Below are 6,443 nucleotides of genomic sequence, written 5' to 3'. Positions count from 1 at the left end.
TATGGAAACCAATTTGACAATAAATTTCATATATAAATAAAAAAAAATAAAAGCAAAACAAAGTACAGGAATACAGAAAAAAAAAAAAAAAAGATTTAGGCATCAGAGCTCAGGATGGCCCAGCTCAAGGGGTGGATAGGATGGGATTTGGGGAGAGAAAATGTAGGCATGCTGGAGAGTGGCTGGGATGAACAGTCCCATTAGACAGAACTTTTCACATGCTGCAGCCAACAAATAATTTTTTTCTGTACTTGTAGCACTGGCCCAATCTAGCACTGCCTTGCAGATCAGCCTAAAGGGCCTATCAACCCAGAAAAACCTATACAGATCTTATGTCCACTCACATGAAAGGACATGGAAATAAACTCACTGTACAGGAAGAAAGGTAATTCTGAATGTCCTCATTTCAGTTGGATCACAGTGTTTGCTGTAGGGAAGACAGGGAATCTTTTCGAGATCTAATAAGCTAGGGGGGATTTTGGTGAAGAATTTTCTGAGTCACAGCAGGGGCATGCAGAAGGCCCACACTGGCCTATTTGGAGGCATTATTGGACAGCTGCTTTTTATTCCATAGCTCAACACAATGCTCTCTTTGCCATGAATTTCATGGGGCTTTAGGCAAAATCTTCCAGCAATTCATAGCTTGTGCACTGAAGGTTACCATGACATGCTCCCTCTCACACTCAGGCACCATTTCCAGCCCTGAGGTCCTCTGCTTCTGATACACCAAAACTCCATTATTAAGTAAACGAGGAGCAGCTGTGGTATCAGTCCTTAATTAAAACAAAGCCATACAAAGATAGCCAACATGCACTGCCACACTCATTTTAGTTTATTGCATAAAACTGTTTTATCTTGAGATCATTCATTTACCATAATCATTTCCTATTTCTGAGGTGAAAATTTCACTCAGAGTTTATAATGGTGTTCTCTCTGTTATACCTACCAGTCAACATCACAGTCTGATAACATTTCCAGAAACAAGCCTTTATAGGAAGGGAAATATTTTACATATTTTCAAAAATCTCTTAAGGGCTTTTTTCGTGTACTGCCCATTAATATCTCTGAGCCCATTCTATTCAACCCTGAAAACAGAAATCTGCGTATAGAATTACTACAATTGCTACAATTTTTGCCCCAGTGGTTAGAGCTTCCTGGTAAACAGAATGTGTGCCATTGTTTCAGTACCAAGAAAAAAAACAACATTCTAAGTGCTTCAAGATCCAATTTCAACAAATTCCAATTCTCACTCTCCAAAGTGAAAGAAAACATTTCTATTGATTTCTGACAAACAAGTGGATCAAAAAAGCTTGCTGTTTTTGTTCAAGGTCCCTCTCTCTTTCTTTCTTTTGTTATTATGCTCTCCTTTGCTTTACCCCTTTGATTGGCTTGTTAGAGAATGAACTCACCCAGACATCTTTTGTTCTGAGTGAATTTTTCCCCTGTAGATTTTTAGTGCTCTAAGGAGCTGTAATCAGATGATCAGATGATGTGTGGGTGAAGTCTGAATTGGCTGTGACATAGTCCAGATGTTCTCCTGAACCTTTGGCACTGGATGCTGACTTTGTGGCCAGAGCCCTGGTTTAGGCTCACTGCTTCAATTATTGATGGGCCAGACACTGTCTTCAGTGATGGTGCAGCTGGCAGCCTCTTGACCAAGTGCAGGAAAAACTGTGGGAACGAACTGGTGGTATTTTGCCATTTCATGGTGGATGTAGCATTTTGGGAGCTCATATTTGTTACAATTTTACAAAGCCTGAGTTGTCTCCTGGATATTCATTTGTTTGTTCTTTTAAAAAATTAAGATATAATCTGCATGCTAAAAAATTGCCCTTTGAAAGTAGACGATTCAGTGGTTTTTAGTTTATTCACCAAGTTGTGCAACCACCACCACTATCTAATTTCGGAATATTTTCAGCACCCCAAAAAGAAACCCACACCCCCAGGCGGTCAATCTCTGTTTCCCCACCTCCAAATTCCTAGCAATCATTTGTTTCCTTTCTATCTCTGTGGATTTGTATATTTGGGACATTTCTTATAAAGGGAATCATGCAATATTCCTTTTGAATTTGAATTCTTTCCAGGCTCATCTGTGTTATAGCATATATCAGTACTTCAGTTGTTTTTATAGGTGAATAATATTTGATTGTATGTATATGCCACTTTTTCTTTATCCATTCATCAATTAATGGACATTTAGGTTGTTACCACTTTTTGGCTGTTGTGAACATGAACATTCACATATAAGTTGTAGGCAGACTTACGTTTTCAATTCTCTTGAGTAAACATCTGGAGTGGAATTCTTTGGTCAAATGGTAGCTTTGTATTTAACTTTTTGAGAGACTACCAAACTATTTTCCAGAATGGCTGCACCATTTTACATCCCTACCATCAATGCATGACCATTCCAGTTTCTCCACATCCTTGTCAACACTTGTTATTGTCTGTCTTTTTGATTGTAGCCATTCTAACAAGTGGGAAGTGGTGTTTCATTATGATTTTGATTTACATTTCCTTAATGACTGATGGTCTTAAGCATCTTTTCATGTGCTTATTGGCTATTTATATATCTTCTTAAAGGAAATATCTATTCATATTCTTTGTCCATTTTAAATTGGGTTATTTGTCTTTTTATTGTCAAGTTGTAGGAATTCTTTAAATATCCTAGATATATAGATATGTTCTAGACATATTACTGGAGATGTGATTTGCAACTATTTTTTCCTGTTCTGTGGATTTTATTTTCACTTTCTTAATTTTCCTTTTAAATACAAAAGTTCAAAATTTTAAGTCCACTTTATAGTTTCTTCTGTTGCTTATGTCATAATTTATTTTTTACCAACATTTTTGAGTCCCTATATGGATCCAAAACACAAAGATGAGTTAAGATACCATTTCTGCCCTCAATCAGAATCAGATTCTTGCATGGAGAAAACAGACATGTAAACAGATACACTGGAGAGTCTTATTTTCAGATAGATTCTTCATCTGCTTCATTCAGATCTTTGCTCAAATGTCTTTTCCTCAAAGATACCTTTACTGCCCAGCTGATCTAAAGAGTACTTCCTGTTACTGCCTCCTGACACTATTACTTAATGCTGTCTTTTCATCTCCTGACCTTATTTCTCTCTCACCAAAATGTAGATTCCAAAATTCCAAGCATCTACAACAGCACCTAGTACATAGTAGATGATTAATAAGTACTGGTAAAAAGAATAGATATTATTATCATAGGTAAAAGGGGGATCAGTTCTACTGGGGAAAAGAATAAAGAAAGACCTCTAAAAAATGGGAAACCTTGAACAAAGTCTTGAGAGATAAGTTGGTGATAGGGATGCTGCAGAAAAAACAAGCTAAGAATGAGAATTCCAGCAGGGGGGATGCATGGACTAAGTTTAAGTTCCGCAGACATTTTATTAGGACATAGGGATTGATTGAAGAGCCCACTTAAGTGCCAGTATCATTCTCAGGGGTGCTTTTGGAAAGTGAAGTGAGGGAGAAGAAGGACCACTGGACAGGGTTATCAGGAATCTTGGAGTCTGATCCTAACTTTGTCACTAATTTGTTATTGGCCTTGGGCAAGACAGCATACCCTCCAGTCATTAGGTCCATCTATAAAACAAGGTGACTGATCTTTAAGGCATCCTCTAACATCAGGAGTCTAGAATTCCATTTCAGAAAGGAGATTAACTTTTAATATCTTTATAGTGAAGGATCATTTATTTCCCTTTTCTTCTTTATTTCTTAGATGAAATATAACTTACAAGAGTCATGATCACAAATCTTAAGTGTACAAGTCAATGCATTTTTACATATGTATGTACCCTTAATAACAAATCAAATCAAAATATAGGACATGTACTCCACCCTAGAAAGTCCCCTCATGCCTCTTCCCGATCAACAGCTCCCCAGAAGTAAACCACTATTCTGACTTTTATAAACAGGTTTTGTCTGGTTTTGAATTTCATTTAAATGGACCCACATAGTATGTACGATGTCTAGATTCTACTTTTTTGTTCAACATAATATCTATGAGATTCATCCATGTTGTTGAATAGATCAGTAGTCTTTGTTTTATTGCTGAGTGGTATTCCATTATATGAATTTATCACAATTCGTTTATCCATTCTCACATTGAAGAACATTTGGATCATTCAGAGTTTTTGGCTATTAGGAGTAAAGCTGCCCATTGACATTCTTGTGCATGTCTCTCGGTGGACATATCTGCACAGTTTCCCCCTTGGGCTTGCACCCAGGAGTGGAATTGTTGATTCATAGGGTAAACATATGTTTAGCTTTGGACACATGTACTGCCAAATATTTTCCAAAGTGGCTCTGCCAGTTTACGTTCCTACAAGGAATGTGTGGGAGTTCCAATTGATCCACATACTTTTCAAAAATTGTTATTGTCAGTCTTTTCAGTTTTAGCCATTTTGGACCATGTGTGGTGGTCTCCCATTGTGGTTTTGGTTTGTAGTTCCCTCATACAAATTATAATGATCTTTTCTCATGATTCAGACATTCTTTTGTGATGGGTGACAAGAAAAATTGGGTGTTTTAGTTTTTGAAATTATGGATCTGTGAAAGATCTTCATATATTCTGGATGTGTCTTTGTCAGTAATATAAATATTCATTTGTATTAATTATATATAATTGTATATATGTATTATGTAATTATATATGTATATAATTATACATGTACATCAGTACAACATAAAATGTTGTATATATATTTATATTATAAATATAAGGAATAGTAGTTATTAATTTTACTAAGTCCAAATTATCACTTCTGATGTAATCACTTCTGTTTTTTTGTGTCCTGTTTGAGAAATCTTTACCTATTTCAAGTTCGTAAAGATATTCTATGTTTTTTCTAAAAACGTGATTAATTTTTTAAAAGTTTGATTATTTTAGTTTTCACATTTAGCTTTATGATCTATCTTGAATTAATTTTAACAATATGGTATGAGAAAGAGGTCCAAGTTCACTTTTTTAAAATATGGATATCCAGTTTCTTTAGCACCACTTGTTCAAAAAATGTTTTTAATATTTATTTATTTTTGAGAGAGAGAGAGAGAGTGCAAGCAGGGGAGGGGCAGAGAGAGGGGGGGACTAATGCAAGCAGGGGAGGGGCAGAGAGAGAGGGGGGACTAATGCAAGCAGGGGAGGGGCAGAGAGAGAGGGGACCGATGATCTGAAGTGGGCTGTGCCATCCAGGTGCCCCTCCAGCAAACATTTGTTCAAATGATCATTCTTTCTTCACTGAATTGCAATGTTGCCTTTGTCATTAAATGACTGTACATGTGTGGGTTTATTTATGAACTTTCCATTCTGTTCCAGTGGTCCATTTGTCTATCCTTGTACCAGTATCATCATGTCTTAATTATTTAGCTTTAGAATAAGTCTTGAAATCTGGTAGTGTAAGTCTTCCAACTTTTTCTTACTCAAATTGTCTTGTCTTTTCTAGGCTTTTTGCATTTCCATATACATTTTAGAATCAACTTGTCAATTTGCACACACATGTACGTGGACACACACAAAGAGATAAGGTCTCTCCTGAAACCATAAACATCCTAGAGGAGAATACAGGCAGTAACTTCTTTGACATTTCCCATAGCAAACTCTTTCTAGATATGTCTCCTGAAACAAGGGAGACAAAATTTAAAAAATAAACTACTAGGTCAATATCAAAATAAAAGGCTTCTGCACAGTGAAGGAAATAATCAACAAAACTAAAAGCAACCTATGGAATGGGAAAAGATATTTGCTAATGACACATCAGATAAAGGGTTAGCATCCAAACATATAAAGAACTTATAAAGATCAACACCTCAAAAATGAATAATCCAATTTAAAAATGAGCAGAAGAGGGGAACCTGGGTGGCTCAGTCAGTTAAGCATCTGACTTCAGCTCAGGTCATGATCTCATGGTTCGTGAGTTGAAGCCCTGCGTCGGGCTCTGTGCTGATAGCTCAGAGCCTGGAGCCTGCTTCAGATTCTGTGTCTCCCTCTCTCTCTGCCCCTCCCCCACTCATGCTCTGTCTCTCTGTCTCTCTGTCTCACTCTCTCAAAAATAAATAAACATTAAAAAAATTAAAAATAAATAAAAATGGGCAGAAGACACGAACAGACATTTTTCCAAAAGAAGACATACAGACTGCCAAAGACACATGATAAGATGATCACTTATCATCAGGGAAATACAAATCAAAACTATAATGAGGTATCACCTGACACCTGTCAGAATGGCTAAAATCAACAACATAAGAAACAACAAGTGTTGGCAAGGGTATGGAGAAAAGGGAACCCTCTTGCACTATTGGTGGGAATGCAAACTGGTGCAGCCATTCTGGAAAACAGTATGGAGGTTCCTCAAAAAGTTAAAAATAGAACTACCCCATGATCCAGCAATTGTACTACTAGGTATTTACCCAAAGAA

The sequence above is a fragment of the Herpailurus yagouaroundi genome, unplaced genomic scaffold (genome assembly GCF_014898765.1).
Source record: "Herpailurus yagouaroundi ecotype Mexico unplaced genomic scaffold, PumYag 140, whole genome shotgun sequence".
NCBI classification, from domain to species: Eukaryota; Metazoa; Chordata; class Mammalia; order Carnivora; family Felidae; genus Herpailurus; species Herpailurus yagouaroundi.
The sequence above is the reverse complement of the archived record's forward strand: the minus strand, read 5'-3'. Positions refer to the sequence as shown.